This window comes from Macaca thibetana, chromosome 1, assembly GCF_024542745.1.
Source record: "Macaca thibetana thibetana isolate TM-01 chromosome 1, ASM2454274v1, whole genome shotgun sequence".
Lineage (NCBI taxonomy): Eukaryota > Metazoa > Chordata > Mammalia > Primates > Cercopithecidae > Macaca > Macaca thibetana.
The window spans coordinates 37,973,177-37,985,494 of NC_065578.1; the positions used below are offsets into that span (position 1 = coordinate 37,973,177).

The following is a 12,318-nucleotide window of genomic DNA, read 5'->3' on the forward strand; positions in this document are numbered from 1 at the left end:
GCGGTTACAGCCTGAAAGGATGCTTTTTTAGCTACAGAAATTAAGAACTGGCTTTTCAATATTACAGGTTTGTGGTTGTGGTTGTTTTCTTTTGGCTACGTTTCTGAGGATACACTTGGAATAAATAGGCAAAAGATTTAAAAACAAAAAATGCCTTCACAAACGCCCATTTCCAAAAGCTTTGCTTTTTCCTGAAGCAAAGCACACTTGACCTCAGCAGTTAGGGCAACTAAGGTAGACAACTCTGCTTCCTGAGCTCTCTCCATGGTCCACTCCGTGTCAAAAGCTTCTTCCTTGAAACTTCACAGGTGGGCTATGGTTCAGGGTAGGGGGACCAGAGAGAACCCGAGTCACGTGCAGGGCCTCTCACGGAATCCTTTCTTCAAGTCCCTCCCATTCAAAGACCATCATAATACCTCAGCCTTCTCACTCTACAGAACCACTTTCGCTTATATTATTTTCTGGATCCTCCCATCTGCTCTGTGAAGAAGACATGTTTATTATTCCCATTTTGTCGGTGAACAACTAGGGCAAAAAAAGAGGCATCCATGATGACATACCTAGTGACAGCAAAGCTGGAGCACAAACCCAGGAATCTCAGACCAGAGTCTGGGCCGCCCCACAGCTATGTAACATATTACATATATTTGTGTACCCTGTTATAAGTATTTGTGATGGTGATAATAATACACACTGGTGTAGAAGACATAGGGATTTCATCCTGTATCTCGTATTATCCTAAACACATCATCTTTGTTGGTTGTGATTGGGCCTTCAAAGCTGTGGTGTGTGCACTAAGGGATATAGTCTGAAAGAATTCTCAAAGACAGACACATTGTTTGCATGAGTTAACAGACCTAGCACACCAGAGCACAAGGCTGAAGGAAAACAGTGACCGTGAGGCACTTACCCCTTAATTCAAGGACAGTTGGCTCAGGCCCTTAAGTAAGGAGACAAAATCATGGCTTTCAATAGATACTTGTGGGCATTTTTCAAAAAAGGCTTTCACTGCCTCATCTAGAATTTTTTTTCAATAGTGGTCCATTGATAATGACCAACCATCTGGCTTGCACAGGACTAGGAGTTTCTCGGGATGTGCGACTTTTAGTGCTAAAATCGGAGCAAGCCAAGGGTGTTGGTCACCCTGTCATGGACCACCTGCATCAGAATCATCTGGGGAGGATAGCAGAGATGGCTGGTTCTAATCCTAGGGCACTGGTTCTTCACCCTGGCCTCACATTAGAATCATCTGAGGAGACTTAAATGTGTTTGAGCTCACCCCAGATCGACAGAAACTGGGTCTCTGGAGTGAAGGCCTGGCACTCGTATCTTTTCATGTGCAGCCAAGACTGAAAACTTCTGCCCTAGAGATTTGGATTCAGAGGGCCTGGGCTCAGGTCTTGTTCAGAAATCTGCATGCATTTTTAACAGCTCCCAGGGATTCTTATATACACCATGTTTCGACAACCAGTGAATGCTTATGTGATGTGTGCATCCAATGGTAGCATTCCCTGAATGCCTTGTATGTGTTACATTCTGAAAACACATGGGGAAAAAAAAAATGGAAAGAAAAAGAAACCACCTCCTGTTCTCCAGGCCCTCTCTATTCAGTGGGGAATAAAGACCTATAAATTGTTCCAACATAGTATACTGTGGTTTAGATTTAAAAGTGGGTCAGCGCCATCAGCATCGTTAGGGCTATTCAGTTCCCAGAAGCCAAGTATGGTAGACTAAAGATGGAGCATATAATTTTCCATTCCTCTCACCAAGAGATACGGTTTGGTTTCTCCTCTCCTTAAGTCTGGGCCAGCCCTGTGACTGGTTTTGACCAATACTACGTGGCAGAAGGTGTGCTGGGTACTTTGCAGCGCCAGGCCTTAACAGCTACGCAGTCTCCACTTTTGCTCCTTTGGGAATGCTTCCGCTTTGAAGCCTAACACCATATAAGAAGGTTGACTATCTGGAGGCCACCATACTATGAGGAAGCCCAAGGTGCCCACATGGAGAGAGAGGCCATGTAGAAGAGCACGAAGGTAGGAGTCTCTCTGAGCCTGCTCCAGCTCAGGAGGTTGCCTGATTTAAAAAAAAGAAAAAGTCATGTGAAAATAAAGAAAAGCACCAAGGTGCCAGACCTATTAATGGAACCTCCTTGACCTAACAGCCCAGCTCATCCACCAGTTGAATACAGCTATGAATGACCCTAGCTATGACTACATGGAGAAGAACTGCTCAGCAGAACCCTGCCCAAACCCCTGACTTACAGAATTATGACAAAATAAAATGAGTCTTGGTTTTTCTGTTATTTGTTTGTTTTGAGACGAGGTCTGACTCTGTCTCCCAGGATGGAGTGCAGTAGCAGAAACACAGCTCACTGTAAGCTCCACTTCCCTGGTTCAAGGGACTCTTGTGCCTCAGCCTCCTGAGTAGCTGGGACTACAGGTGAGCACCACCAGGCCTGACTAATTTTTGTATTTTTTGTAGAGACGGGGTTTCGCCATGTTGCCCAAGCTGGTCTTGAACTCCTGAGCTCAGGCGATCCACCCCCCTTGGCCTCCCAAAGTGCTGGAATTACAGGCGTGAGCCACCACACCCATTCTTGTTTTGAGTCACTAAATTTTGGGGTGATCTGTTACACAGTAATAGCTACCAGCATGCCTCATCAGAACCAGAAGACAGAATGACATCTCGTACCATTCTGCCTTTCTTTCCATTCACATTGTTCATCTTTGTATTCTTCCGTTGAGTAGATTACTGATATCTGACCCGAAAATGCCCTCCCAAATTAGTCTTCACTCTGTTTCCACTCCTGCCTCCCTCCAACATGAAACAAAACAAAACCGTGAATCAGAGTGTATCAACTCTCAGCTTAAAAATCCTTCAATGGTTTCCCATTGTCTTTGGGATAAATATAGGATCCTGACGTCAAGTGATAAGATCCTGTATGACCCAGCTCCTACCTTCTTTGTGGAATTCCCTTTCTACTTCTTTCTTCCAACGACTCAGTGCTGCAGCCACAGCGGCGTCTTTCTGTTCCTGGAACACACCGAACCCTCTCCTGCCTCAAAGTCTTTGTACTTGCTATTTCTTCTACCTAGCCCTCCCCATTCCCTACAACGCACACACACAAGGTTGGTCTTGGTCCTTCATAACCCGTAGCACGTCCCTAGGAAGTCTCCCCTGCCCTTGCCTTCCCGCACCCCTATAGACTCTACTACATTTCCCCACTTCTATGCTCCCAGCACTTACCATTATCTAAAAATAGTTAGTTTATTTATTGTCTGTCTCCTTCTGCTAGAATATGAGCTCCACAAAAGCAGAAAATATTTCTCAGCAAGTGTTTGCTGAATTAACAATCACACGAATGGAGAAGGAAGGAAAAGGGAAGTATCATGGAAAGAGCTCCGACATTGCAGGAGTCAGAAAATCCTGGTCCTTGCTCTAATTCTGCCCCTGCTTACCTATGGATAAACCACTTCCCCTCACCTAACCAGAAACCTCATCCCCGCCAGCAAACACGTGGCCGGCAATGTTTATCGGTGTCATACACCACAGGTCTTCACAATTTTTTTTTTTTTTATTTTTTTAAGAGATGGAGTCTTGCTCTGTTGCCCAGGCTGGAGTGCAGTGGTGCGATCTCGGCTCACTGCAACCTCCCCGCCTTCTGGGTTCAAGCGATTCTCCTGCCTTAGCCTCCCGAGTAGCTGAGATTACAAGTGCCCATCACTATGCCTGGCTGATTTTTGTATTTTTAGTAGAGACGGGTTTTCATTTGTAGGCCGGGCTGGTCTCAAAATCCTGACCTCAAATGATCCACCCCCTTTGGTCTCCCACAGTGCTGGGATTACAGGAGTGAGCCACCGAGCTGGGCCCACAAGTCTTCACAATCTTTTGTTCATAAATCCCCATAAAATTTTTAAGAATGTCAGGTGTGGTGGCTCATGCATATAATCCCAGCACTTTGGGAAACCGAGGCTGGTGGATCACTTGAGGCCAGGAGTTCAAGACCAGCCTGCCAATATGGCAAAACCCCGTCTCTATGAAAAACGCAAAAAATTAGCCAGGTATTATGGAGGGTGCCTGTAATCCCAGCTACTCAGGAGGCTGAGGCAAGATAATCACTTGAACTTAGGAGGCAGAGGTTGCAGTGAGTAGAGATTGTGCCACTGCACTCTAGCCTGGATGACAGAGCAAGACTGTCTCAAAAATAAATAAATAAATAAAAATAAAATGGCCAGGCGTGGTGGTTCACACTTGTAACCCCAGCACTTTGGGAGGACGAGGCCGGAAGATCATGAGGTCAGGAGTTCAAGACCAGCCTGGCCAACATAGTGAAACCCCGTCTCTACTAAAAATACAAAAAAATTAGCCAGGCGTGGTGGTGGGCACCTGTAATCCCAGCTACTCAGGAAGCTGAGGCAGGAGAATCGCTTGAACCCAGGAGGCGGAGGTTGCAGTGAGCTGAGATCACACCACTGCACTCCAGCCTGGGTGACAGAGCTAGGCTCAGTCTCAAAAAAAAAAAAAAAAAAAAAAAAAAAAAAAAAAAAAAAATTTAAGAAGCTCTGTTCTCCCTCATACATTTTAAAGGTTAATAACTACAATTATTTTTTACAACTTAAAATCAGCTCCAAGATCAAATCTTTTGTCATACTCTTTGTTAGAGACATGTTTTAAATATATTTTCATCTAAACCTTAGAGCTACAGATTTTACTTGTTCAGTTTATGGAAAATGTCTACCACATAATCCAGTTGGCAAAGTCTGTCCCCACTGTCAAACCAATTAGCCAAATCAAACAGATTTTCTGTCCATAAGAAAATCTACCTTTATTTTTAAAAGGTTCCATAAATGCATTAATTTGCATCCCCATGACAACTGGCTCATGTCTCAATTCTAATTTTATAATACATAAATAAAGAGCTAAAGCACTTAAGTTTAGTATAGCATAATGACTAAAAGCACAAATTCTAGAGGAATTCAAAGGTGTCTGGAATTCAAATTCTGATTTCACCACTTAACACCTCTGTGACCTTGGGCAACTTATTAAACCTCTTTGTGCCTTAGGAGCATCATCTGTAAAAGGAGGGTGGTAAATGTCTACTTCATAGATTCAGTATGAGTATTGAATTCGTTTACTATCTGTAAAACCCTTAGAACAGTGTCTGGCACATAATTAGCATTGAGCAAATTTTTCATTTTGTTTTGTTTTGAGACAGGGTCTCACTCTGTTACCCAGGCTGGAGCACGGTGGCATGATCTCAGCTCACTATAACCTCTGCCTCCTGGGTTCAAGCGATCCTCCCACTTTAGCCTCCCAAGTAGCTGAGACTACAGGTGTGTACCACCACACCTGGCTAACTTCTGTATTTTTTGGTACAGATAGGGTTTAGCCATGTTGCCCATGCTGGTCTCAAGCTCTCAAACTGAGCTCAAGCGATCTGCCCACCACAGTCTCCCGAAGTATTGAGGTTACAAGTATGAGCCACCACACCTGGCCCTATTTGGGTTTTGTTTTGTTTTGTTTTGAGACAGGGTCTTGCTTTGTTACCCAGGCTGAACTGCAGTGATGCAAACCCAGCTCACTGAAGCTTCGACCTCTTGAGCTCAAGATATCCTCCCACCTCAGCCTCCCAAATAGCTAGGACCACAGGCACATGCCACCATGCCCGGCAAATCTTATAGAGACGAGGTCTCATCACATTACCCAGGCTGGATTCAAACTCCTGGGCTCAAGTGATCCTCTCACTTCGACCTTCCTAAGTGCTGGGATTGCAGGAATGAGCCACTGTGCCCAGTCTAAACAAGTATTTTTATTTATTTTTATTTTTTATTTTCTGGCTTTACTTAATCAGCTTCCTCAGGTTGAATAAACAAGAATTTCTTTTGGTTTGTTGGTTTTTTGGGGGTTTTTTGAGATGGAGTCTCACTCTGTTGCCCAGGCTGGGGTGCAGCAGCATGACCTTGGCTCACTACAACCTCCGTCTCCTGGAGTCAAGTGATTCTCCTGCCTCAGCCTCCTGAGTAGCTGGAATTATAGGCGCGTGCCACCACGCCCAGCTAATTTTTGTGTTTTGGGGTTTTTTTTTTTTTTTTTTTTGAGACGGAGTTTTCCTCTTGTCACCCAGGCTGGAGTGCAATGGCGCGATCTCAGCTCACTGCAATGTCCACCTCCTAGGTTCAAGCGATTCTCCTGCCTCAGCCTCCTGAGTAGCTGGGATTACAGGCACCCATCATGACACCCAGCTAATTTTTGGTTTTTTGGGTTTTTGGTTTTTTTTTTTTTTTTTTTTTTTTTTTTTTGAGATGGAGTTTTGCTCTTGCCACCCAGGCTGATACAATGCACTTTTCATAAAAATCTCTGCAGGCTTTTTGTAGAAATTGACATGCTGATACTAAAATGTATTTGGAAATACAAAAGACCTTCAATAGTAAAAACAATTTTGAAAAAGAAGAGCCAAGTTGAAAGACTTATACTACCCAGTGGCAAGACTTACTATAAAGTAACAATGGTATTGGCCTAAGAATAGACATATATATCAATAGAACAGAACAGAGATTGCCGAAATTGATTAATAGATCAATTGATTTTCAACAAAGATGCCAAAGTAATTGGTTTTTTTTTTCTTTTCTTTTTTTTTTTTTTTTTTTTTGACACAGTCTTGCTCTGTTGCCCAGGCTGGAGTGCAATGGCGCGGTCTCAGCTCACTGCCACCTCCACCTCCTGGGTTCAAGCGATTCTCCTGCCTCAGCCTCCCAAATAGCTGGGATTACAGGCACCCACCACCACACCCAGCTAATTTTTGTATTTTTAGTAGAGATGGGGTTTCACCATGTTGGCCAGGCTGGTCTTGAGCTCCTGACTCGTGATCCATCCACCTTGGCATCCCAAAGTGCTGGGATTACAAGCATGAGCCACTGCACCTGGCAATTTTTGTATTTTTAGTAGAGACGAGGTTTCACCGTGTTGGCCAGGCTGGTCTCGAACTCCTGACCTCAAGTCATCCACCCAACTCGGCCTCCCAAAGTGCTGGAATTATAGACGTGAGCCACCGCACCCGGCCAACAAGGATTCTTTTCTTTTTTTTTTTTTTTGAGACGAAGTTTTGCTCTTGTCACCCAGGCTAGAGTGCAATGGCGTGATCTTGGCTCACTGCAGTCCCCACCTCCCGGGTTCAAGCAATCCTCCTGCCTCAGCCTCCTGAGTAGCTGGGATTACAGGCGCCCACCACCAGACCCATCTAGTTTTGTATTTTTAGTAGAGACCATGTTTCACCGTGTTGGCCAGGCTGGTCTCGAACTCCTGACCTCAAGTCATCCACCCAACTCGGCCTCCCAAAGTGCTGGAATTATAGACGTGAGCCACCGCACCCAGCCAACAAGGATTCTTTTTTTTTTTTCTTTTTTTTGAGACGAAGTTTTGCTCTTGTCACCCAGGCTGGAGTGCAATGGCGTGATCTTGGCTCACTGCAACCCCCACCTCCCGGGTTCAAGCAATCCTCCTGCCTCAGCCTCCTGAGTAGCTGGGATTACAGGCACCCACCACTAGACCCAGCTAGTTTTGTATCTTTAGTAGAGACGGGGTTTCTCCATGTTGGTCAGGCTGGTCTCGAACTCCTGACCTCAGGTGATCAGCCCACCTTGGCCTCCCAAAGTGCTGGGATTACAGGCAAGAGCCACTGAGCCTGGCCGAATATTCTTAAATAAAACAAATACTACGAGTCTGTAGTAGAAACACAGCACCCTTTAGTTTCTCCTGCCTGATCTCTCTTTATTTGCTATCTCTCAGGAACAGAGCATTCTCTAATTGTCATTTTGAACAATAGACCTTGTTCAATGAATTTGGGATGGACAGAGGTGTAACTTTCTTATAAAGCCAAAGAAGAGAAACAATGAAAACAGAGTTGAAAAGGAGAACTTAAAAGAATCCAGACAAGCAGATGACTTTTAGGCAAAAGTCCCTGCAGAAGTTGAGAATCTGGAAATGGATTCCTTTAATGTTATCCATGCCCCCTGCATCCCCAATTCCAGGACCACTGGCTAGTTTGACACACCCTCCCTGGACACATTTGGAGCGAGATATAATTCCTGGAAACCCTTCTACAACTCCATCTGTAGCTCTCTGGCGTAGGATAGCACAAGGTACTGCAAGTAATATCCTTGAACTTATTCCAGATTATACAAAAGTAAAGTATTCATAAATTTCAAGACTTTTATTAGAAGGAACAGATTCGCTGTGACCCAGTATAGAGCTGAGGACAAAGTACCAGTCATCAGGAACAGGCCAACTCAAGAGACCCTTCATGAACAAACCATGATGAAGTCTTAAAAAGGAAGATTAATTTCCATAGATAGGTGGGCACCCATCAGGTCTGAAAACCTTGGCGTCATCATATCCTCGGCCCCCACACATCAGCCTCACTTCTGAAATGCAAATCAGGTGGTGTCACTCTCATTGCTAAATTTTTTTTTTTTTGAGACAGTGTCTCGCTCTGTTGCCCAGGCTGGAGTACGGTGGCGTGATCTTGGCTCACTGCAACCTCTGCCTCCTGCATTCAAGCGATTCTCTTCCCTCAACCTCCCAAGTGACTGAGACTACAGGTACACACCAGCATACCCAGCTAATTTTGGGGGGTTTTTGTTGTTGTTGTTGTTGTTTAGTAGAGACTGGGTTTCACCACATTGGCCAGACTGGTCTCGAACTCCTGACCTTGTGATCCACCCGCCTCAGTCTCCCAAAGTGCTGGGATTAGAGGCGTGAGCCACCATACCTGGCCAAAATCTTTTCAATGGGTATCCAATGTCCTTGGTTTAAAGCCTAGGTTCCTTAATGAGGCACAGAAAGGCCTCATGACCTGAACCCTTCCTATTTTTCCACCTTCATTTCTTTCCATTTCCCCAAATACACCCTATGCCCCAGCCACACTGAGCCCCTAGCAGTTCCAGCTCCCACTCTCCACGAGGTCTTTTCATGAGCTCCTCCCTCTGCTAGAACATCTTCCCCCCCCGCCCCATTTGTTGTCTCAGGGAAGTATTAACACCCCCTTTAAGACTCTGTTCCTTACTATCACATTTAGGATCAAGTTAAAGAAAAGAAAAAGAAAAAATTTTAATAAAAAAACAAAACTAAAAGACTCTGTCCTTTACAACTTCTCTGCAAAGCCTTATTGACCATCTAATATGTGCTTAGCATTGTGTTAGGCACTGCGGATACCTGGTAGAATTAAATGCTTTTCTGGCCGGGCGCGGTGGCTCAAGCCTGTAATCCCAGCACTTTGGGAGGCCGAGACGGGCGGATCACGAGGTCAGGAGATCGAGACCATCCTGGCTAACACGGTGAAACCCCGTCTCTATTAAGAAATACAAAAAACTAGCCGGGCGAGGTGGCGGGCGCCTGTAGTCCCAGCTACTCGGGAGGCTGAGGCCGGAGAATGGCGTGAACCCGGGAGGCGGAGCTTGCAGTGAGCTGAGATCCGGCCACTGCACTCCAGCCTGGGTGACAGCGAGACTCCGTCTCAAAAAAAAAAAAAAAAAAAAATGTTTTTCTTAGTTCCGTCAGCAACCTCTGCTTGTGTCTAGAGCATCATTGTCTTCTTTGTATAATAACTGTCTCCTCTACAAGGCTGTGAGCATTCTGAGGACAGGACTTCCACGTTACTCATCTTTGACTCCCTATTACCTAGTCCATGGAATGCATCAGTAAACATTTGTCAAATTTATTTACTCACAAAGAATTCATTGAAAATTTTTGTATCAGGAATGAATGAGGTGCTGAATGAACAGGATTATAAAACTGAATGAACAGGATCATGCCCATGATCTCTGTCCTTTTGAAACCTTGCAGTCTCAGGGGATAAACAGAGCATTTGATTTAATGAATGATGTAGGAATGAGTGAATGAGTTAACGAATCAGGGAAGGAGTCTGGATGCAGCAGCCCAGAGCAGGAGATCTACAGGAAGTCAACGACCAGTGTCTAGGGAGGTAGTTGGGGAATGCTGATGCCCTTTTGGTCTTTCTTTTTTTCTTTTCCTTGAGAGGAGATAGTCTTGCTCTGTCACCCGGGCTGGAGTGCAGTGGCCTGATCTCAGCTCACGGCAGCCTTGACGTCTCAGGCTCAAGTGATCCTCCCATTTCAGCCTACAAAGTAGCTGAGACAGCCCGAGCATAGTGGCTCATGCCTGTAATCCCACACTTTGAGAGGCCAAGGCAGGTGGATCCCTTGAGTCCAGGAGTTTGAGACCATCCTGGGCAACATGATGAAACCTTGTCTTTACCAAAAATACAACAACAACAAAAGTTAGCCGGGCATGATGGTGTGCACCTATAGTCCCAGCTATTCAGGAGGCTGAGGTGAGAGAATCAACTGAGTTGGGGATGCCGCCACTGCACTCCAGCCTGGGCCACAGAGTGAGACTCTGTCTCAAAAAAACAAAGTAGCTGAGACTACAGGCGCACACCACCACGCCAGGCTAATTTTGTTTTATTTTTTGTAGAGAAAAGGTCTCACTGTGTTGCCCAGGCCAGTCTCAAACTACTGGACTCAAGCAATTCTCCTACCTTGGCCTCCTAAAGTGCTGGGATTACAGGTGTGAGCCACCGTGCCAGGCCTTCTTTTTTTGAGATAGTGTCTCACTTGTTGCCCAGGCTGGCTTCGAACTCCTGGCTTCAAGCAATCCTCCTCCCTCAGCCTCCCAAAATGTTCGGACTACAAGGCATGAGCCACTGCCCCCAGCCCGGTCTTTCTAATACAGAGAAACTTGAAAGACAGCAAGCACCAGAGCAAAAAGCATGGAGTTTAGAGTCTGACCTAGACTTGAATTCTGGATCCATTTCTTATTAGCCATGTGACCTTAGGCAAATCCCTTAACCTGTTTGTATCTTCATTGCCCCATCTATGAAATGGTGTTAATAATAATATCATAAGAAGATTATGATTAAATAAGAGAATGCATTTAAAGCCCTTAGCCTGCATCCATAGTTTAGGAATTGGTGGTTCCCATCACTTGCTCAGTGTTGAGTGTGCAAATTCAGAAACACAGCATGTCTGGACTCAGTCCTGGTCCAGTATTTTTACCACAAACCAGCACCTGACACCTTCCCTACTCCCATGCCTATGTGGCTTTCCCTTCCTTTTTATTTTATTTTTTAAAGACAAGGCCTCATTTTGTTGCCCAGGCTGGTCTCGAACTCCTGGACTCAAGCAATCCTCCCGCCTTGGCCTCCCAAAATGCTGGGATTACAGGAGTGAGCCATGGAACCCAGCCTTCCCTCTCCCTTCACCACTCCCCCGTCACTGGCCAGTTCTGTTTACATTCTGCCTACGTGCTTTCAAGGCCAGGGGTTGTCTAGCATATCTTTACAAGCCTAAGGTGAGGGAGTTGCTCGTTAGGGAGAGGCATGGCAAGAAGGCGGTCAAAGAGGAAGGGAAAAGCACAGGTGTTTAGGAAGGCTCCATAATGAGCCTGGCACCAGGCTTGGTATTCAACATGCATTGTTCCCTGTCATCTTCATAAAAATATCATTTTGAGACTGGGCGCAGTGGCTCATACCTGTAATCCCAGCACTTTGGGAGGCCGAGGCGAGCGGATCACGAGGTCAGGAGATTGAGACGATCCTGGCTAACATGGTGAAACCCTGTCTCTACTAAAAATACAAAAAATTAGCTGAGTGTGGTGGCGGGCGCCTATAGTCCCAGCTACTCGGGAGGCTGAGGCAGGAGAATGGCATGAACCCAGGAGGAGGAGCTTGCAGTGAGCCGAGATCTCACCACTGCACTACAGCCTGGGCGACGAGCAAGACTCCATCTCAAAAAAATATATATATATCATTTTGAGCTGGCCCCCGTGGCTCAGTTAACTCAGGAAGCTGAGGCAAGAGGACTGCTCGAGCACGGGAGTTTGAAGTTGTAGTAAGCTATGATCAGCCACTGTACATAGCTGGGCAATGTAGTAAGACCCTGTCTCTTTAAAAAAAAAAAAAATTATAGCTGAGGAAACCGAGGCTCGGGAGGTAAACAGAAAATATGGGATATAAAGCCAGTCTCCCCGTGACTCCAAAATAATTTTCTACTCTACCATGCTGCCCACCAGCTTGTAGATAATCATCAAATGTTTGAGGAATAAATTTCAGTTTTCTTATTCCCAAGAGGAGCAGAAATTGTGCAGCCCTCCCTCCAGAGTATCCAGGTGTATGCTCAAACAGTGATGAATAAACAAATGAACACTAATGAATAAATGAAACATTGAGTGAAATCTCTCTGATACCCACACCAGGAAGAAGGAAACAAATAACCCTGGAGGAGCCGCCTTGCAGGAAGACGT

At 45.4% G+C, this 12,318-nt stretch overlaps 4 protein-coding genes across 8 annotated transcripts in view; 2 read left to right on the top strand and 2 right to left on the bottom strand.

Moving 5' to 3' along the window:
* The window catches only part of RHBDL2 (rhomboid like 2), a 47,733-nt gene extending 44,676 nt beyond the window's left edge, over positions 1–3,057 (bottom strand). The window contains exon 1 of the mRNA XM_050799973.1: positions 2,958–3,057. The gene's annotated coding sequence lies outside the window, so the exon portion shown is untranslated. The remainder of the gene's footprint in view (positions 1–2,957) is intronic.
* NDUFS5 (NADH:ubiquinone oxidoreductase subunit S5) overlaps positions 1–12,318 on the top strand; it is a 1,192,795-nt gene that overhangs the window by 1,079,224 nt on the left and 101,253 nt on the right. The gene's annotated exons all lie outside the window — the stretch shown is intronic.
* Positions 1–12,318, top strand: part of AKIRIN1 (akirin 1) — a 1,026,732-nt gene that overhangs the window by 944,328 nt on the left and 70,086 nt on the right. The gene's annotated exons all lie outside the window — the stretch shown is intronic.
* The window catches only part of MYCBP (MYC binding protein), a 657,065-nt gene that overhangs the window by 68,978 nt on the left and 575,769 nt on the right, over positions 1–12,318 (bottom strand). The gene's annotated exons all lie outside the window — the stretch shown is intronic.